Consider the following 22,862-nt stretch of genomic DNA (forward strand, 5'->3'; position numbering starts at 1 on the left):
AGCTACTCCCCCACCAGCTAGTAAGCAGCTTCCAGCCATGGTAAACTCCAGGAGTTAAGGTAGAAACCCTTTGTGAGTTTCACAGTGAAAAAATAAACATTTTCCAACTTGAAATTTTTTGTAACTCCTGTATGTATAGTAACAGTTTATCCAAAAGAGAAAAAAGTGACAGTTTAGGTTGTGCTGGAGGAAATACCACACAAAACACTAAGATAATTTCTTTTGAGGAAATGCAAAGGTAAAATCAAGGTTTGTTAAAAATGACAATATATATATCCTCATTGTCCAGATGATTGAACAAGATGGCGCCGGTGTGTGTGGCTGCTCGTCTGTCATTCTTACGTCTGCTGATGTTTATACTGTTTTTGTCCTGTGTCATCTATGGAACTGAGTCTCTGCTGGTGTATGATCGTAACACACTACTAGACCTCCAACCTTTGGTCCAGGATATGGAGTTATTCAATGTTGCGGGCCGACAATCTTTGCCCCCGCTTCTGTCGGAGATTCCGAGCCACTTGTTCCGGGTTCCTGAGCTGCTTCCACGGAGGAGTCGTCGTCGTCGTCGCGGTAGACGAAGCGGCCGGCTGGTGAAGCTGAAGTGTTACATGACGCACTGTTCTGCTTTTGCTCGAGCATCGCAAGGATCGTTCCTGGGCTCTCGGGTGCCTCGGCGTTTCTTGGATCCCGTTGGTGTTTACTTGGTGCCAGTGGTCGGCGTTGAAGTTCCTTTACGCCGCCGCCCTTGCTTTTCTCGGCTCTATATGCGCCGTCGGAGTTACCAAAACCTGAGACCGCTGTCCCGGGTTTCCCGACTTGTCGGAGCCCAGGATCAAGTTCCTGTTAGGATTGGCCTGGTAAACGCCAGGTCGCTTGTGAATAAAACTTTTATTCTTCGGGACTTTTTTGGTCACCACAACCTGGATTTTCTGTGTGTGACTGAGACGTGGCTGAGTGTTGGTGAGTCCAGTGCTCTATCTGAGCTTGTACCAGCGGATTGTTTTTATTTTAACTCACCACGGGCCTCGGGGAGAGGCGGAGGCACAGCGACTGTTTACAAACAGGACTACAAATGTAAGCAGTGTTTTTTCAACCCGTTCTCACTCCCAACTCGTCATATATTGACGCGTGGGACGTCCTTCCGCGTCACATATTGACGCGCGGGGTACCCCTTTCGCGTCAATATGTGACGCGAGGGGTTTTACCTTATGCCTTACCGTAATTTTTTCCCTAAACCTAACCAATTTGCGGGGTTTTGAAGTTTCGGCAGTGTTTGCGAGGACCCTTCGCATGAATAATCCATGTAAAACATGCGACCTTCCGAAATCGTTAAATTCGTCAACATTTTACGGTGAAGGAACCTGCCCAAGTCGTCACATATTGACGCGAAGGGGCTACCCTTCGCGTCAATATGTGACGCATGGTCAGACGGCGTCCCAACTCGTCAATATATGACGAGTCGGGTGTGAGAATGTGTTGGTTTTTTACAGACATCATTCCCCAGTTTTGAGTTTACGTCTTTTGAGATGAGATACGTAGACCCAGTTTTCTGTGCTGTAGTCTACCGGCCCCCCAAATATGATAAGGATTTTATAAGCGACTTTTCTGATTTTTTATCTGGGATTTTAACTAACTATGACCATGTTCTTATTGTTGGGGACTTCAATATACACGTGTGCTGTCCAAATAAGCCTCTGGTAAAGGACTTTTTAACCCTTTTGGACTCTTTTAACCTGGTACAGGCCGTATCCGGCCCTACACATGAACATGGACACACACTGGACCTGGTCATTTCCTGCGGTCTGCCTGTGACTAACTTGGAAATCTGTGACTCTGTGTTTTCGGATCACCGGCCTGTTTTATTCACTGTTACTTTGACACCTACCTCAGTAAAAACTCGCACTGCTGTTCGGCGCTGTCGCATTATTAACCCTTCCACTGCCACTCATTTTTCTACTGCTTTTCTTCAGCTCTGTGGATTATTTGACTTCCTCCACTTCGACACAGAAGAGCTCTGGTCCTGGTTTTATTCTTCCTGTAAAACCATCCTGGACTCGGTTGCTCCATTAAAAACCAGGCACCCCAGGATTAAACCTGAGCCTTGGTTTAATGACAGAACTCGTGCTGCAAGGAAGGAATGTCGTCGTGTTGAACGCAGGTGGAAAAAGGATAAACTGCAAGTTACTCTTCAGATTTTAAAAGACTGTTGGCGTCTCTACCAGAGCACAGTTAAAGAGGCAAAAAGGGAATATTTGGCAAATATCGTTTCTTCAAACAGTCATAATCCACGTGTTTTGTTTAACACCATTGACTTTGTGCTAAATAGTTCTCAGAATGCCTGCTTGGAAGCTTCTCCTGAGCTGTGTGATGATTTTATGCATTTCTTTATTGAAAAGGTTGGTAGTACCAGGGCTCGTATCACAGCTCCTGACTCTGACCCTTCAATTTCAGTCCCCTGCTCGGCTGCTTTCAATCAGTTTGAGCCTGTGACTGTCTCACTGTTAGAGGATGTGGTTGGCCACATTAAGCTATCAGGTTCCCCCCGGGATCCTGTGCCTCCACGACTTTTTAAAGATATTTTTCCTAGTATAGGGCAGCCTGTTCTTGCAATTATAAATAGCAGCCTGTCTTCAGGTGTGGTTCCCGCTAGTTTTAAACATGCAGTAGTGCAGCCACTGCTTAAAAAACCTAGCCTTGATCCTACTGTTCTGGCTAACTATCGGCCTATTTCGAAGCTGCCTTTTCTTTCTAAGGTCTTAGAGAAAATTGTGTATTGTCAGCTGACACAGTTTTTAGATGACAATGGCATCATGGAGGTATTTCAGTCAGGTTTTAAAACTCTCCATAGTACAGAATCTGCTTTGATTAGAGTTTTTAATGACGTCCTTCTTGCATGTGATTCTGGTCACCATGTTGTTCTGATGTTACTTGACCTAACTGCTGCCTTTGATACAGTAGACCACAACATTCTAATATCGCGATTACACCACATTGTTGGTATTGATGGCACTGTTCTTAAATGGTTCAGGTCTTACCTGGAGGAGAGAACTTTTTCAGTGAATATTAGTGGCTCTGAATCATCTCTGGCCTCAATGTCTTATGGTGTCCCACAGGGCTCAATTCTTGGCCCACTGCTTTTCTCTCTTTATATACTGCCTCTGGGTTCTATCCTTAGGAAACATGGGATTTCTTTTCATTGTTACGCTGATGATTGTCAGATTTATTTGCCCATGAAGCAGCAGGATGTACTGTCAATCAAACATCTCCTGGCTTGTCTAGGAGATATTAAAGCTTGGTTGGCCTTGAACTTTTTAAACTTTAATGAAAACAAAACAGAGGTGATGGTGTTTGGACCCAGTGGCTCCTGTGAGTCCTCCTCTGTTGACCTGGGACCTTTGGAGGAATATTTTAAACCTGTTATTACAGATCTTGGTTTTAAGGTGGATAGTGATTTTAAAATGGACAGCCAAATTAGAGCCGTGGTTAAGTCCAGCTTTTATCATTTAAGGCGATTGGCGTCAGTGAAATCTTTTCTTTCCAGGCAGCATTTTGAAACAGTGATCCATGCTTTTATTTCAACTCGATTGGACTACTGTAATGCACTTTATCTGGGAGTCAGTCAGGCGCTGCTCTCACGTCTGCAGCTAGTACAAAATGCTGCTGCACGTTTGTTGACAGGTACTCGAAAAACGGACCATGTGACCCCTGTCCTGGCCTCACTTCACTGGCTGCCTGTATATTTTAGGATTCATTTTAAAATTCTTATGTTTGTTTTTAAATCATTGCATAATCTTGCCCCGGCTTACCTCACTGAGCTTCTTCATCCCCACATACCCCATCAGTCCCTCAGGTCAGCAAATCAGCTGCTCTTGGAGGTACCGAGAACAAAAAGGAAGCTCAGAGGGGACAGGGCTTTCTCTGTTATGGGCCCCAAATTATGGAATGACTTACCTTTGCAGGTCAGAGAGGCCCCTTCTCTGTCCACTTTTAAAGCTCGTCTTAAAACCCATCTATTTAACTTGGCTTTCAACACCAGTGAGATCTAGTTTAAAGTGTATGTCTTTGTTTTTAAACTACTTTTAATTACAATTATTTTTATTTTGTTGTGTTTTTGTTTTTGGATTGTACAGCACTTTGTATCAACTGTGGTTGTTTTAAAGTGCTTTATAAATAAAGCTGGTATGGTATGGTATGGTATATATATACCTTGCTTCCACTGAATATAATTTTTCATTGTTTACAGTCGCCTCGCGGGGGCCAGGGTGGTGATGGCTATCCACAGGCCACTGGGAGGATGGTTGACCAACAGGTATGATTTTCTTTATCTCAAAGCAAAACATGTTGTGTCCTCGGTGTACAAAAGAATCTATTTTAAGCTATTTTTTTTATTTTACAGGGAGACCTGCTGGATTCTTCCATCCCCCCGAATCCTGTGTGGTTCAGCCCAACGTTGCTGGAGGAGATGGACCGGATCGTTCCTGCGTCTGGCCTTGACGCTCCGATACCTACATGTTCTCCGACGAGGAAGAAGGTATTTTATTTTATTTAATTTTTTAAATAATCATTTGAATTTGATGTCCCACAGTTTGTTTTAACAATTATATAATTTCTTCTACTTTTTTTATTAGAAGACGAGTCCGAGGCGTCGTCCAATTTCCGATCCTCAAGCTGAATCCGGTGGAGCGGCAGGTGTGACACTGTTTCATAAAATATATCACAGTCTTTAAGATAATAAAATATATATTTTCAGTTTGGTACCCGTTGATAGCTTCTGTTGATTTATAGATGGAGGGAGCGCCGAGAGAGACCACCACGCCAGCTCGTCAGCCAGGCACGGAGTCCGTTCCCCCGATGGACGCCGAGGCCCCCTGCCGAGTCCTCTTCCGTGCCACTGGAGGACCATGTCCGATGGAGCTGCCAGGTAACTCCTTCCTACCATCTCAGTCACAACAAATGGGTGGAAGAGGGCAATGTGTTGTGGAGAAAGTTGACATATGTGGTTCTGTGTATGACGAAGATGCCAAAGATTGTCACGCACAAAAGCTACAAATGACTGTGCAAAGTGATTTTATATATATTAAAAAATGTGTTTTCCGGTTTTTAACTTTATGGGTGTGCTGCTTTATTATTTGTGCCTTTTTAATTTTTATTAAATTGCATATAATTTCCAAAATTTTTGTTTTTTCAGATTGGCTAACAAAGTGAGCTAATATTTTTAACAGATTAATTTCTGAAGTACAGAAAAACAAATTTTAGATGCACAAATATGAGCATATGTATTTATATTGAAAACTGATCCAATACTGTTGTAATAATAGTATTTACCATTATGTTTATCAAAATTGTATTTATTTATCACCTGAATAATTGATTGCTCAATTACAAAATACTTGTGTACAACTGGCCTAATTGGTGGTAGATAGTCATCAGGTGAACATTTGTATAAATACTGACTTTTTTTCTTTTAATGTGACAGGCTTCTGCGCTGGAACCCGGGATCAGCGGTCCACCTGTCCTGTCGGTAAGTGCCTCACATTCTCAAGCCGACAAAAGGTATGCTGCATTTTCCCGCAATCACCAGTGCACATGCATGGCACTCACATTTTTAGCTTACCACAATGAGGGGTTGCAGTTTGACACAGTGTTGCTTGACAGAGTGATTGAAAAAGGAGACCAACTTTATGTCGGCGTTAAACAGCAACTGATCAGTGATGGAACGTTTCGTGACAATCACTTGACATTTGAAGAGATGCCTGACCATGTGTTGACTGACAGGAACATCTATGCTGTACACACAACTGGTTTAAGGGTAGGTCATGTTTTTGCTGGTAGCGGGAGCCCTCAAGGATCTCGACAATTGGGTTTGCCTCTTGCCCTGCAACTGGAATGTCTGTCGGAAAATGTCACCCATGCTTTTCTTTTGGTGACTCCAGAGTGCATTGCAGTTTTCAGGGACGGAAGCGGTCGGTTTGGAGTTTTTGATTCCCACTCAAGAAATTCAGCAGGCCTCCCCCACCCCAGTGGAACTGCAGTAATGATGACTTTCTGCAACCTGTCTGACATGGTCAACCATCTCCTGAAGCTCTTTCGAAACCGCGGCCCCCATGCCACCTATGAGTTTGTGCCAGTCAGGGACAATGACAGCCCTTCTGAAAGGCCAAATCCTTTGCAGGATTTGGCCTTTCAGAACATTTCACCTGGAGGCATAGAAGTAAGTCCAACTGTTTTCAAACTAGACAGCACCTCTGAAGAGGAAATGCCTCCTTGGCTTAAGGAAGTTGCAAACATATTAGAGGAGACAGCTCCAACCATTCCAAATTTGTCAAAAGCGCCAAAAGCAAATAGAAGAAAAATTAAAAACAGGGTCAAAACGCAACAGGGACAGAATGTAGTAAATAAAATGAAACAAAGTTCATCTGAAAAAGAAAGATATCTGAAATCTCCAACATTTAGGAACAAAAAGCTACAGGCCTTAAAAGAAACATACATTCTTCATCAAGCACAGAGGAAGGACCAGATCAAAAATAGATATAGGGCAGATGCATCTTTCCAGAAGAGACAAATAAATTACTTTAAGTACAGATCCAACTTTGTCAGCAGCTTCAGAGCCAGTCGTAGAGTCTACATGGCTGAGTATATAAGGAAACGGTTAAGAGATGATCCTGTATTTAGAAGCAAACAAAAATCTTACATTAGGAATCGATTCAGAGATGATCCGGCCTTTAGAAGCAAACAAAAATCATACATCAGGAATCGTTTCAGAGATGATCCGGCCTTTAGAAGCAAACAAAAATCATACATCAGGAATCGTTTCAGAGATGATCCGGCCTTTAGAAGCAAGCAAAAATCCTACATTAGGAATCGATTCAGAAACAACCCAGTCTTCAGAAACCAACACACAAAAAAAATGAGTGAGTATATGAGAGAAAAATATCACAGAGAACCAAGTTATAAGGCCCAACATAATAAAAAATGTACTGCCAACAGAAGAGGCAGACTATCAAGACAAGCACTTTCCAAACATTTAACACTAGGACATGCTTTGCGAATCAGAAGAAAGTACAAACGAAATGTAGGCTTCCAACTTGAAACTCCACGCCCTCTGATGAGTGACAAAATGAAAGCTGCGATACAAAACTTTTATAAGAACATTCAAAACGGACCCACATACGTTTGCACCGTGTGTCACAGAGCTCTTTTCCCCAATCAAGTAAAGCACTGTAAACGAGATAAATATACCAAGAATATGCGTGTAGTAGCTGATTGTCTAACAGGTATGTATGTTCATGTGTGTGGATCTGCATGCTCTACCCCATGTTCTGTACCCGAAGAGAGGATGGGGGAGTGGATCTGCTACACATGTGACAGCCATCTAACTAGAGGAAAGATGCCATCGATTGCTGCCAATAACCTTCACCTGGCTTCGGTTCCCACAGAGCTATGGAATTAAATGTACTTGAAAGGCAATTAATTGCAAAGATTTTACCTTTTGCAAAAATTGTTTCCTTGCCAAAAGGACAGCAAAGGGCAATACATGGAGCTGTTGTTTGTGTTCCTTCTGACATGGAAACAGTTGTAAATAGTCTTCCGAGGCCCCGTGAGGAAGCCCAGCTTTTACAGGTGAAGCTTAAGAGGAAAACCAAGTACAAAGGGTACCAATACTTTTACACGGTCAACATGAAAAATGTCTTGGGTGCACTGAGAAAGCTCAAAGAGAGTCATCCAGATTACAAAGACATTAGTATAAATGAAAGTGCAACATTTGAGGGTTTCCAAGATGACCAGCCAGTTGAGGACTCTGATCTACAGGCAGAGGAGGCTGAAATGGATGCAGCAACAGACCAGCAGCCTGACCACATAGGGGCAGAGCATCAGGCACTTCGCCCTGGTCTGATCTTGGACACCTGCATGCAGCCTCCTGACATAGCACAGGAGGTATTATCATATGGAGAAGGGATTTTCAGCATTGCGCCGGCTCAGGGGAACAAGCCCATCTCCTTCTTCAGTGTTCCAAGACTTGAAGCCAAGGCTTACCCTGTACATTTCCCAACTGGAGTAAACACTTTAGATGAATCCCGTCGTGTTGCACTTTCACCGAGTATGTATTTCAATGTACGGCTTTTCTCAATAGATACTCGGTTTGCCAAAGACCAGAGTTACCTTTTCTTTGCTCAGTTTGTGACAGAAACTCATATTGCCAATGATAGTATGTCCATTCAGACAAGAAAAGGTAAACCAAGCACCAAAGATGGAAAAAATATTTCCAGCAAAATGCTCCAGAACAAAGAGGAGTTGGAAAAACTGATCCAAAATAAAGAGGCCACCCGTTTCATGCAACCCTTGAGAGGAACTCCCGCTTATTGGGAGAAAGGATTACGGGATTTGCACGCCATGGTGAGGCAACTTGGAAAGCCCACTTTCTTTTGCACATTCTCTGCTGCTGAAATGAGATGGCCAGAAGTCATTGAGGCCATCAAAGGTCAACATGGGGAGCAGGTAAGTTTTTCTGAGCTTGACTGGAATGCAAAGTGTGACATTCTTAGAAGTAACCCTGTCACCGTCATGCGCATGTTTGAAAAGAGAGTGGATGCACTTTTCAGAGACCTCATTCTTTCCCCTGCGCAGCCCATTGGACCAGTTGAGGATTACTTTTATCGTGTGGAATTTCAGGCAAGGGGTTCACCCCATATCCATGCTGTGATATGGATAAAGGATGCACCTGAAATGGAAGACCCCTCATTTTGCGGTGAAGTCATAAAGTTCATCGATCGTTATATATCCTGTCAGTTGCCTGATGAAACCAGAGATCCAGAGCTTCACAAAATTGTATCAGAGGTTCAAATGCACAGCAAAAAGCACTCAAAATCATGCAAAAAAGGTAATGTTGAATGCCGATTTGGATTCTAACTACCAATGGACCGCACCAGAATCACGGTCCCAGTAATTGACTTTGATTTTGAAAATGATGCCGAAAAACCAAAGCAAACTAAGCAAAAAGGTAGGAGAAAGTCCAGAAAATCTAGATCACCATTTGTCTCAAATCTACAAAGAGAGGCAAAGAGAAAACTGAAACCAATTAGGGATTTACTGAAAGATGACAAATCATCTTTCAGGGATTTGTCAGAGTTACTCCAGGCTTGTAATATGACCAAAGTAGAGTACAATGGCCATGTTGATGCTCTCACTTCTGGAATGGTGGTAATGATGAAACGCGATCCTAAAGATAGCTGGGTTAACGCGTACAACCCTGATCTCCTCCGTGCATGGAACGCCAACATGGACATTCAGTATGTGCTTGATGAGTACAGCTGCATTGAGTACATGATGTCCTACATAGCCAAGCCAGAGCATGAAATGGCGCAGTTCCTCAAGTCTGTTGTAGATGATTTAAAGACGGCCAATGTTAGCCAACGCGATGAGATGAAAAAGATCATGCAGGCTTATTCAAAACAGAGAGAGGTCAGTGCTCAAGAATCCGTTGCGCGCACTTGTAGCCTACCTCTCAAAAAGTCCTCACGCAGCGTTCTTTTTCTTCAAACAGACGAAGACGGTGTAAAAATGAGCCTTCCAATGAGTAAACTCATGAACCTGTCCCCAGATGAGGAAAATGTGTGGATGACAGGATTGCCGGAAAAATATCTCAACAGACCAGAAACGTTAGAATTCGAACACATGTGCCTGGCAGAATTTGCGTCAGAATACCGGGTTCTATATGGCAGACAAATTGAAGGGCCAAACGCAATTCCCCTCCTTAATGATGCAGGATACATCCAGAAAAGAACTATGGGCAAACCTGCAGTTATTAGATTTACTCGTTTCTCGGAGAAAAAAACCCCCGAAAAGTTTTACAGGCGGCTTCTGAAGTTGTATTTTCCTCATAGACGAGATGAGGACCTTAAAAATGAGGAACACACAACCTACGAAGCCTTTTACAACAACGGGTTCCGTGGTAGATATCGGGCTAAACATTATGTGGATTTCAATCGCAAAAGGTATGAAGGGCAAGGTAAAAAAATTGACAAAATTATGGAAGAACTAAAAAAGCAGGGACCGGTTCGAAATGCGTGGAACACTTTTGCACCCGAGGTTGAGGTAGACCGTTTAGAATGCGCTGCTGAACGACCACCATTGCAAGAAGATGAAGAGCAAGACCCTATTCCAGATTATGAAATTGATGTCAGCACTGTAGACATGCCAAAAATTGAAGCTCCTAAATTGAGCCCTGATTTCATCAGACAAATGTACAGGAGTTTAAATGAGACTCAAGCGTCCGTGTTTTATGCCATTCGCGATTGGTGTCTGAAGCGCGTCTGGGGTGACGACCCAGAACCGTTCTTTTATTTCTTGACGGGAGGAGCTGGTTGTGGTAAATCTCATGTCATCAAATGTGTTTACCAGGAGGCAACCAAGCTCTTGCGCCAGCTTCCTAGACTTCTTGAAATTGGTGACATGTCCAAGCCTACCGTGCTCCTCACAGCTTTTACTGGCACCGCAGCGTACAACATATCGGGGAAGACTTTACATTCTATCTTGAAACTACCCAAAAGTTTAAAACCACCATACAAGGGTCTTGGAAATTCATTAGATGACGTGAGGGCAGTTCTTTCTAATGTCGAAATCTTAATCATCGATGAAATCTCCATGGTCTCCAAAGACCTACTTGCATATGTTGACTGGAGATTTCAACAAATCAAGGGGAACAACAGGTTCATGGGTGGGGTCTCTGTTTTGGCTGTGGGGGACTTCTTCCAACTTCCACCTCTTGGACGAGCTAAACCTCTTTGTGTCACCGAGGATGGCATGCTTGATATCTGAATGAGAATTTCCAGATGATCACCTTAACGGAAATCATGCGGCAGAAAGATGACCGAGCGTTTGCAGAGCTCCTGAACCGAGTTAGAGTTAAAGGTAAAGCGGATTTGCTTTGTGAGGATGACAGGACTCTTTTGATCCAAGCTGTTACTGACCCCAAAGAATGTCCAATGGATGTCCTACACATTTTTGCAACAAACAAACAGGTGGACACCCATAATGCAGCAGTTGTGGCATCTTTAGGTGCAGTAACAGTTGATATTGAGGCAGAGGACTACAAAAGAGTTACAAAGACAGGAAACATGATTTACTTGGGCTGTTGTATAGCGGGCAACAAACGAGACTTGTGTAACAACATACAGGCTGGTTTGGGTTTTAGGGTAATGATTATAAGAAACTTGGATGTAGAGGATGGTCTTGTGAATGGAACGTTTGGCACCATTTCTGATATTGTCACTAGTACCAAAGATGGAAAGACTAGTGTAAAATTAATTGGACTCAAATTGGACAACCCCCTTGCTGGACATACAAAAAAAATTCAGGGTAAACCAGACGGCTTTGTTTACATTGAGAGATTTGAGGAACAGAGTAGTGTAAAGGGAGTGGTACGACGGCAATTTCCAATCAGGTTAGCCTTTGGTTGTACGGCACACAAGGTTCAAGGGATGACCATGAAGTCTGCGGTCATTTCCTTGAAACGTATTTTTGAACCTGGAATGGCATATGTCGCCCTCAGTCGCACAACTTCCCTGGAAGGACTTAAAATCATTGATTTCGATGAAAGTAAGATCTACGCTGACGAAAACATCAGAGCAGCTATGGAATCAATGAGACCAGCATCGTTTTGCACACCAGACCGCTCTTGCATTTTCAGTCTGGTCATCAGGGTGCAACATTAACAATTGTCCACCACAATGTCGAAGGTCTTGTCTGTCACTCTGAGGACATGAAACAACATCATGAACTCATGTTGGCAGATGTCTTATGCCTAACGGAGACTCATTTGTTTGGATCTTCTGTTCCAGCTTCTTGCCAAATAGAGGGCTATTCTTTCTTTTCACGGAACAGACATGTCTCCTACTCGAACAGAGTCGACATTGCTACCAAAGAGGGAGGGGGAGTAGCGACTTACTGCCGGAGTCTTCTCCAACCGCAGGAACGTAGATTCTTTAACCAGGTTACAGATCTTGAATTAAAGTCGACACCCCAGTCAGAGCCCTCATTGCGACAGTTTACAGGCCTCCAAGTTATGATCTTGGAACATTTTTAAGAAATCTGACAAACCTCTTGGATGGCCTGAATTCAATGGATATTCAGCCCATTGTCGTTTAGGAGACTTCAATGAGGACCTTATTCCTCCAGGGAAAAAGCCATCAGTGAGTTGTTTAGAGCCAAAGGCTGTATGCAACTCATCTCTCATCCAACCACAGAAAAACGTACTCTTCTTGACCACTTGTACATCTCCAATCCAGAATACTGTGTCCAGTCGGGTGTCTTGCAGGCTTACTACAGCTACCACAACCCCATATACTGTGTGTTGGCTTTAGTATAAGCTGCATCTACAGTGACTTGCAAAAATAGTCATGTTCTTTGAAATTTTCCATATTTCATCACATTACAACCACAAATGTGGAAATACAGTGGAGAGAGCAAGTATATAATATACACTGTTGATTTTTCCAGGTATATACTAAGTAATACACACTTTTCAGTTTATTTGCAAAAAATCATTCAATCATGTATATTTTTAAGCCTCCCTAGTAGAGTCTATTCTGGGATCCTGAAAAAGATGGTCCATAAGGCCCTGGAGAATGCATAGGAGTTCATCCAAACAATCTACATGTGTTTTATGTACTCGCAGAAGGCATTTGACAGTCTCCCTCTGGGAACCTTGCAGGGGGGGGAGGGTTCTCTGGGAGTATGGTGTCCAAGGTCTTTGATATGGGCTGTAAGGTTTCTGTGGATCGATGTCAGAGTCTAGTCTGCATTGCTAGCAGTAAGTTGGACTCTTTTCTGCTGAGAGTTGGACTCCGCCAAGAAACGAGCCCGACTCTGCTGGCAATGAACACCAGACTCTGACATCGGTCATAAGGGACCTAACAACCCCTATCACAGGGCCTGATACCCCATACTCCTGGAGAACCCCAGCATGGTTCCCAGAGGGACACAGTCGAATTCCTTCTCCAAGTCCACAAAACACATGTAGAGAGGTTGGGTGAACTCCCATGAACCCTCCAGGACTCTGCTGAGGTTATAGAGCTGGTCCAGTGTTTCATGACCATGGTGAAAATCACACTGCTCTTCTTGAGTCCTTTTTGACTATTTGACAGACCCTCCTCTCCAGGACCCCCAAATAGACCTTGCCAGGAGGCATTACTCCCCACAAATATATTTGTGGTTGTAATGTGACAATATGGAACAGTTCAAGGGTATGATTACTTTGTAAGCACTGTACATCTTAATCCCGAATTCATGACAGGAAATTCTTTGGAGAAAATGTTAAGATCTCATGTCATTCTTAATATCACTTTATCTAACTGGTCTCTTTCATACATGCAGCAATCAGAAAGCAGTGTGGATTATATTTTTTATCATTGTTACAGAGGGTTTGATATGTATTTAATCATTGTACACATTTGTGAATCATGGTGTAGCTTGTGGATTTTGTTGTAGGCATAAAAATATTTTATTACAGTATGTGAAACATTGAATCATACTTATTTAGCTGTAGAAAGGAGAATTTATAATCAGGTTTTGTATGTATACATGAAGGTTTGAGCTTTGAGAATACGAAAGTGGCTGATCTTGAAACACTTATCGGTTCTCTGTAAGAGTAGTTGCTGGAAATATTGGACCAGGAAGCAGCAGATAAAACAATCAGTTACTACACGTATATTCTGTTCATTTTGAAATCAAAATTAATTCAAATAGATCTTCAATATGGCCCAGAGCATTTTCCTTATTTTTCTAATCCGGTTACAGTAACTGTTACCCTTCAAATTAATCTAATTTTTTGCGAAACTCGTTCTTTATTTTATATCATTCAATTAAAGCTCTCCTTGTTTTATCTCTCCCCAATCAACACTGTAGTTTTTACTGCTGCAGCCCCCTAGTGGTTACTTCACTACAAGTACAAAAGTTCAACTCACTTTTGTCCTATTGGACTCCCTCCACATAGTCAGAATTTGTCCTGTTTTGGTGGAATTAACCCTTTTTTCTTCCAGTTTTAGTCTGTTTTTGCAGGTTATTTTGCAGGTTGTTCCACACAGAAGCTATCCTAGGAGGCTGCCAAGAAGAGAGAGAGGAAACGAGAACTGGAAGTTCAGCCCATGAAAGGTAGCAAATGTATCTAAATTGTAGCAGCCTAAAAAGTAGTTACTTTTTTTGTTGTTGATAATATCTGTTTATTGACGGAATGACTTGTGTATTTTTAGTCCAGAACACTCTGGCCTACATCATGGACTTGGACCCACACCCAATGAGGAGAAGATGGAGTTCTTGTTTCTTTAGAAAGGTACATGACAAATTAAGCAAATTTTGTTCATTTTAACTTGAAATTGATGATTTTGTATATGTAGGTTTTATAGAAGGAATCCAGTGCATATATGCCCTTTTTTCTTGGGTCACATTGGTGTTTATATCTATGTTAATCATTCTTAAACTTTAGTTTAAACAAAGTTTAATTTTTACTTTATTCATTCATAAATCAAATAGATGTTTAAAAATGTCATGTATATTAATTTGGTTTTTGTCTGTTTTTTTACTACAGTTTGTGATGTGTCGCACCACATTGGATGCCGAAGAAGTTGGCCAAAGACCTTTGGAGAAGCAATTCTTTTTTGTCATTGTTTATAATTGTAGAGAGTGTAATATGTCATGTTAGATTATAGTTTCAGTTCCTGTATGTGTATATAGTTATAGTTCCTGTATGTGTATAGTTATATAAGTTTTATATTTATAACAAGTGAAACATCATGGCAAAGCCATGATGTTTCACTTGTGAGAGTAAATCTGTCGGGCCTCACCTTGACACTCAGGCAACAACCCTGAGTGCCACATGGCCAGACAGGACACATGTAAAATAAAAAACATAGCAAAATTTTTTATTTTATTTATATTCTTTAAATGTTGTAATTTTAGTTCATTGTAAACTTTACCTGCAAAAACCTTGTAGAAATCTTTAACATTGTTCAATATATATTTAAACTGTGATCTGTTGTGTGTGTGGGTTATTTAATTAAAATTTTTTCTTTGTCACTATTATTAAGTATATTATTAAATAGCCCTCTCATTTTAGCTTATACACTTACTTTATCATACTGAATGGTGCATGTCCAGTTTACTTAACATTCTTGTGATTCTATTGATTACATTGCAGCTTTCTTTAGCATTGATGCAAATTGTTAGCATCAGAACGCTGGGTCCAAACCGACGGGCACACTTTGGCAGGCCCCAGTTAAATTTCTTCAGGAATTTTCTAGTTGGGGTTTGCCCATAGCAATACAGGAGAGCAGTGACTGACTTGCGAAGCAAGTCAGTCACTGCCTCCATGCATTGCATGGCAGGCACCTATTGTTCTACACCCAATAGAATGTTTCTTAAACTTATTCATCCGCCTACCGAATGCGGCTCGCATCGCTGAGCCCACCCACAAAAGTGGTATCAAACGCGGCCTCGTGCCCGGGAGGTGCTATTACTTTTGTGGATTGGAGTTTCCATGGCGACGTAAAAAGCAAAAAACGACCCCAAAATCACTAACGAGCTCACCAGGTGCAAGTCTCGTCGTCAAGGGGATGAGGCAACCAGTAAATCCTGAAAATACCCTATTTTTGAGGATTTTCTGTGTCGTCATAACCTTATGTAGAAACGCCATTCAAACTTCATTTTGTAGATACGTCCGTGATCTCTTTTAAAGTGAAGACAGCACGTCAATATGTATTATGGTTTGTCCACAACTTCTTCTGTTTAAGCGACCAAAGTTTTTGATTTTTGGAAAAATCAGAGTGTGAAGGCTGCTCCTCTAGAGTGAGAGTCAGAGCGACATTTTGACCCCAAATCATTTTTAACTCGCCCTCACGCTCACAAATATTGCATGATTGGTATCAAACTTGGTCATGACATTGATACGCGTGCCTGCTCCGGTCAAATGTTTTCAAAAATTATCTAGCGCTTACAGTTTTCTCTCCAGGTGCTTCAGAGCAAAGTCATGCGCCAGGGTAGCAGACAGATCTCACTGATTCACTTCCATGTATTTCTGAAAAATTTCAGACCTTGGCACACACTTTTTTTATCTCATCGCTGTTAATACTGTGAGTGAGGTCGAGATATGAATGGCGGGACTATGTGAGACATAAATAGCCCTCTCATATATGCTTCAAACGGTTTTCGAATATGTATTACGGTTCCTAACGGGAAACAGTTTTTGCAATGCTTTTTTAGTCAAACTGGCTGGCTCAAACAGAGAATTGTCTCCCTGGATGTCTCACTCACAGCTGGCAGAGAGGATTATTTACCATGGCAACGGAACCCAGCAGGGAGAGCTGCTGAGGACTACAAATACGCATCACTGTAGTTCTAACTACTAGTTCAGTTAAAACAGAGGAGGACTGAGCTGGCCTTTAGAAAAACTTGCTGCTATGGGCTGTATATAACTAATTTAACCCTGTCACTGTTACACATGGGATGAGTCTAGCCCTTTGAAATGAAGCTTACTGAAAATTTCAAAATAAAAGCCCTTGAAAATTTTTACATCAGGTCATTGCTTTTTGAGGCGTTATATGACTGATTTAATCCAATGACTGTTACACATGGGATGACTTTGACCCTTTCAAATGAAGCTTAACAAAATTTCAAAATAAAAGCCTTGGGAATTTTTACATCATGTAATTGCTCTTTTGGCTTTATGTGACTGGTTTATCCAAAGCACTCTTACACATTGGATTAGTGTGGGCATTTAATATGAAGCTTACTGCAAATTTCAAAATAAAAGCCTCAAAATGCCCCTTCTGATAGTGCATCCGAGGCGTGCAGTGATATCATTCTGCATTATCTGTTTATCCGAGGTTAGGCAACTGCCTTGCGCAGCAAGGCAGTTGATTAGCATTAGCCTTTTAGCTTAAATAAGCTATTTTCTATTTTTCAGACTTATTAGCCATGTTTAGTATACTTAATGGAGTAAGTGAATGACAGTAAACATTCTAATGATACCCCACATGCTACTGAAAGTATTTATGCTTATATTAGCATATTTGCTCATTTTAGCTAATACACTTACTTTATCATACTGAATGTTGCATGTCCAGCTTACTTAACATTCTTGTGATTCTCCACATGCTATTGATTACATTGCAGCTTTCTTTAGCATTGATGCTAGATTTTTAGCATCAGAACGCTGGGTCCAAACCGACGGGCACACTTTGGCAGGCCCCAGTTAAATTTCTTCAGGAATTTTCTAGTTATTTATTTTTCTTCCGTGATCATAATGCGGCTCGTCGCTGAGCCCACCCACAAAAGTGGTATCAAACGCGTGCTCGAACCCGGCATTGGAGCTATTACTTTTGGTGGGATTTGGAGTTACCATGGCGTAAAAGCAAAAAACGACCCCAAAATCACTAACGAGCTCACCAGGTGCAATCTCTCGTCATTCAAGGGGACGAGGCAACCTGTAAATCCTGAAAATACCCTATTTTTGAGGATTTTCTGTGTCGTCATAACCTTATGTAGAAACGCCATTCAAACTTCATTTTGTAGATACGTCCGTGATCTCTTTTAAAGTGAAGACAGCACGTCAATATGTATTATGGTTTGTCCACAACTTCTTTCTAAGCGACCCAAAGTTTTTGATTTTTTTAAAAATCAGAGTGTAAATGTCGCTCCGCTAGAGTGAGAGTCAGAGCGACATTTTGACCCCAAATCATTTTTAACTCGCCCTCACGCCACAAATATTGCATGATTGGTATCAAACTTGGTCATGACATTGATACGCTGTGCCTGCTCGTCAAATGTTTTCAAAATTATCTAGCGCTTACAGTTTTCTCTCCAGGTGCTTCAGAGCAAAGTCAGCGCCAGGGTAGCAGACAGATCTCACTGATTCACTTCCATGTATTTCTGAAAAATTTCAGACCTTGGCACACAATTTTTTTATCTCATCGCTGTTAATACTGTGAGTGAGGTAGAGATATGAATGGCGGGACTATGTGAGATGACAAATAGCCCTCTCATATGCTTCAAACGGTTTTCGAATATGTATTACGGATCCCAACGGAAACAGTTTTTGCAATGCTTTTTTAGTCAAACTGGCTGGCTCAAACAGAGAATTGTCTCCCCTGGATGTCTCACTCACAGCTGGCAGAGAGGATTATTTACCATGGCAACGGAACCCAGAGCAGGGAGAGCTGCTGAGGACTACAAATACGCATCACTGTAGTTCTAACTACTAGTTCAGTTAAAACAGAGGAGGACTGAGCTGGCCTTTAGAAAAACTTGCTGCTATGGGCTGTATATAACTAATTTAACCCTGTCACTGTTACACATGGGATGAGTCTAGCCCTTTGAAATGAAGCTTACTGAAAATTTCAAAATAAAAGCCCTTGAAAATTTTTACATCAGGTCATTGCTTTTTGAGCGTTATATGACTGATTTAATCCAATGACTGTTACACATGGGATGACTTTGACCCTTTCAAATGAAGCTTAACAAAAATTTCAAAATAAAAGCCTTGGGAATTTTTACATCATGTAATTGCTCTTTTTGGCTTTATGTGACTGGTTTATCCAAAGCACTCTTACACATTGGATTAGTGTGGGCATTTAATATGAAGCTTACTGCAAATTTCAAAATAAAAGCCTCAAAATGCCCTTTCTGATAGTGCATCACCGGAGGCGTGTGCAGTGATATCATTCTGCATTATCTGTTTATCCGAGGTTAGGGAACTGCCTTGCGCAGCAAGGCAGTTCATTAGCATTAGCCTTTTAGCTTAAATAAGCTATTTTCTATTTTTCAGACTTATTAGCCATGTTTAGTATACTTAATGGAGTAAGTAAATGACAGTAAACATTCTAATGATACCCCACATGCTACTGAAAGTATTTATGCTTATATTAGCATATTTGCTCATTTTAGCTAATACACTTACTTTATCATACTGAATGTTGCATGTCCAGCTTACTTAACATTCTTGTGATTCTCCACATGCTATTGATTACATTGCAGCTTTCTTTAGCATCGATGCTAATTCTTAGCATCAGAATGCTGGGTCCAAACCGACGGGCACACTTTGGCAGGCCCCAGTTAAATTTCTTCAGGAATTTTCTAGTTGGGGCCTGCCCATAGCAATGCATAAGGAGAGCAGCACTGCCTCCATGCATTGCATGGCAGGCACCTATTGTTCTACACCCAATAGAATGTTTCTTTAATACGTATTATTTATTATTCTTCCGTTACCGTTAATGCGGCTCGTACCGCTGCGAGCCCACCCACAAAAGTGGTATCAAAACGTGCGGCTCGTTCCCGGGAGGGGAGCTATTACTTTTGGTGGGCTTTGGAGTTACCATGGCGACGTAAAAAGCAAAAAACGACCCCAAAATCACTAACGAGCTCACCAGGTGCATCTCTCGTCGTCAAGGGGACGAGGCAACCAGTAAATCCTGAAAATACCCTATTTTTGAGGATTTTCTGTGTCGTCATAACTTTATGTAGAAACGCCATTCAAACTTCATTTTGTAGATACGTCCGTGATCTCTTTTAAAGTGAAGACAGCACGTCAATATGTATTATGGTTTGTCCACAACTTCTTTCTAAGCGACCCAAAGTTTTTGATTTTTGGAAAAATCAGAGTGTGAAGGCCGCTCCGCTAGAGTGAGAGTCAGAGCGACATTTTGACCCCAAATCATTTTTTAACTCGCCCTCACGCTCACAAATATTGCATGATTGGTATCAAACTTGGTCATGACATTGATACGCGTGCCTGCTCCGGTCAAATGTTTTCAAAAATTATCTAGCGCTTACAGTTTTCTCTCCAGGTGCTTCAGAGCAAAGTCATGCGCCAGGGTAGCAGACAGATCTCACTGATTCACTTCCATGTATTTCTGAAAAATTTCAGACCTTGGCACACACTTTTTTTATCTCATTGCTGTTAATACTGTGAGTGAGGTAGAGATATGAATGGCGGGACTATGTGAGACGACAAATAGCCCTCTCATATGCTTCAAACGGTTTTCGAATATGTATTACGGTTCCCGAACGGGAAACAGTTTTTTGCAATGCTTTTTTTAGTCAAACTGGCTGGCTCAAACAGAGAATTGTCTCCCCCTGGATGTCTCACTCACAGCTGGCAGAGAGGATTATTTACCATGGCAACGGAACCCAGAGCAGGGAGATTTGCTGAGGACTACAAATACGCATCACTGTAGTTCGAACTACTAGTTCAGTTAAAACAGAGGAGGACTGAGCTGGCCTTTAGAAAAACTTGCTGCTATGGGCTGTATATAACTAATTTAACCCTGTCACTGTTACACATGGGATGAGTTTGGCCCTTTGAAATGAAGCTTACTGAAAATTTCAAAATAAAAGCCCTTGAAAATTTTTACATCAGGTCATTGCTTTTTTGAGCGTTATATGACTGATTTAATCCAATGACTGTTACACATGGGATGACTTTGACCCTTTCAAATGAAGCTTAACAAAAATTTCAAAATAAAAGCCTTGGGAATTTTTACATCATGTAATTGCTCTTTTTGGCTTTATGTGACTGGTTTATCCAAAGCACTCTTACACATTGGATTAGTGTGGGCATTTAATATGAAGCTTACTGCAAATTTCAAAATAAAAGCCTCAAAATGCCCCTCTGGACAGTGCACCGCCGGAGGCGGTGCAGTGATATCATTCTGCATTATCTGTTTATCCCAGGTTAGGGAACTGCCTTGCACAGCAAGGCAGTTCATTCACCTTTTAGCAAAATAAGCTATTACCTATTTTTCTTACTTATCTGCCATGTTTAGTATTCTGAAGGAATTAAGTAAATTACAGAGAACATTCTAATAATATCCCACATGCTACAGAGAGCATTCACGCTAACATTAGCATATTTGCTCATTTTAGCTAATACACTTACTTTATCATACTGAATGGTGCATGTCCAGTTTACTTAACATTATTGTGATTCTATTGATTGTATTGATTACATTGCAGCTTTCTTTAGCATTGATGCAAATTGTTAGCATCAGAACGCTGGGTCCAAACCGACGGGCACACTTTGGCAGGCCCCAGTTAAATTTCTTCAGGAATTTTCTAGTATTTATTATTCTTCCGTTACCGTTAATGCGGCTCGTACCGCTGCGAGCCCACCCATAAAAGTGGTATCAAAACGTGCGGCTCGAACCCGGCATTGGAGCTATTACTTTTGGTGGGATTTGGAGTTACCATGGCGACGTAAAAAGCAAAAAACGACCCCAAAATCACTAACGAGCTCACCAGGTGCAAGTCTCGTCGTCAAGGGGACGAGGCAACCAGTAAATCCTGAAAATACCCTATTTTTGAGGATTTTCTGTGTCGTCATAACCTTATGTAGAAACGCCATTCAAACTTCATTTTGTAGATACGTCCGTGATCTCTTTTAAAGTGAAGACAGCACGTCAATATGTATTATGGTTTGTCCACAACTTCTTTCTAAGCGACCCAAAGTTTTTGATTTTTGGAAAAATCAGAGTGTGAAGGCTGCTCCTCTAGAGTGAGAGTCAGAGCGACATTTTGACCCCAAATCATTTTTTAACTCGCCCTCACGCTCACAAATATTGCATGATTGGTATCAAACTTGGTCATGACATTGATCTGGCGTGCCTGCTCCGGTCAAATGTTTTCAAAAATTATCTAGCGCTTACAGTTTTCTCTCCAGGTGCTTCAGAGCAAAGTCATGCGCCAGGGTAGCAGACAGATCTCACTGATTCACTTTCATGCATTTCTGAAAAATTACAGACCTTGGCACACACTTTTTTTATCTCATCGCTGTTAATACTGTGAGTGAGGTAGAGATATGAATGGCGGGACTATGTGAGACGACAAATAGCCCTCTCATATGCTTCAAACGGTTTTCGAATATGTATTACGGTTCCCGAACGGGAAACAGTTTTTTGCAATGCTTTTTTTAGTAAAACTGGCTGGCTCAAACAGAGAATTGTCTCCCCCTGGATGTCTCACTCACAGCTGGCAGAGAGGATTATTTACCATGGCAACGGAACCCAGAGCAGGGAGAGCTGCTGAGGACTACAAATACGCATCACTGTAGTTCGAACTACTAGTTCAGTTAAAACAGAGGAGGACTGAGCTGGCCTTTAGAAAAACTTGCTGCTATGGGCTGTATATAACTAATTTAACCCTGTCACTGTTACGGATGAGTCTAGCCCTTTGAAATGAAGCTTACTGAAAATTTCAAAATAAAAGCCCTTGAAAATTTTTACATCAGGTCATTGCTTTTTTGAGCGTTATATGACTGATTTAATCCAATGACTGTTACACATGGGATGACTTTGACCCTTTCAAATGAAGCTTAACAAAAATTTCAAAATAAAAGCCTTGGGAATTTTTACATCATGTAATTGCTCTTTTTGGCTTTATGTGACTGATTTAATCCAATGACTGTTACACATGGGATGACTTTGACCCTTTCAAATGAAGCTTAACAAAAATTTCAAAATAAAAGCTTTGGCAATTTTTACATCATGTAATTGCTCTTTTTGGCTTTATGTGACTGGTTTATCCAAAGCACTCTTACACATTGGATTAGTGTGGGCATTTAATATGAAGCTTTCTGCAAATTTCAAAATAAAAGCCTTCATATTGCCCTCTGGTTAATCGCCGTATATGCAATAATATTAGAATGCTTTATATTTTTCTCTCAGGTTAGGGAACTGCCTTGTGCAGCAAAGCAGTTCATTAGCATTAGCCTTTTACCTTAAATACGCTATTACCTATTTTTCTATTACCTTGAATATTTTTGAATCAAGTAATTGCTTTCATGAGCATATTACTGATTTAATCCAATAACTCTTAAACATTGG

General features: G+C 41.3%; 1 protein-coding gene and 1 long non-coding RNA gene across 3 annotated transcripts in view; both read left to right on the forward strand.

The window, feature by feature from the left end:
• The window catches only part of ntsr1 (neurotensin receptor 1 (high affinity)), an 89,571-nt gene that overhangs the window by 39,647 nt on the left and 27,062 nt on the right, over positions 1-22,862 (forward strand). The gene's annotated exons all lie outside the window — the stretch shown is intronic.
• Positions 5,475-15,125, forward strand: LOC122830599. 2 transcript variants are annotated; one of them, XR_006370561.1, is made up of 4 exons: positions 5,475-5,518; positions 14,053-14,145; positions 14,244-14,323; positions 14,579-15,120. It is a non-coding gene; the product is annotated as an uncharacterized LOC122830599 (long non-coding RNA). The 2 variants fall into 2 exon arrangements; XR_006370560.1 differs by lacking the exon at positions 5,475-5,518 and having other exon boundaries at positions 13,550-14,145; positions 14,579-15,125.

Source organism: Gambusia affinis, linkage group LG01 (assembly GCF_019740435.1).
Source record: "Gambusia affinis linkage group LG01, SWU_Gaff_1.0, whole genome shotgun sequence".
Classification (NCBI taxonomy): Eukaryota; Metazoa; Chordata; class Actinopteri; order Cyprinodontiformes; family Poeciliidae; genus Gambusia; species Gambusia affinis.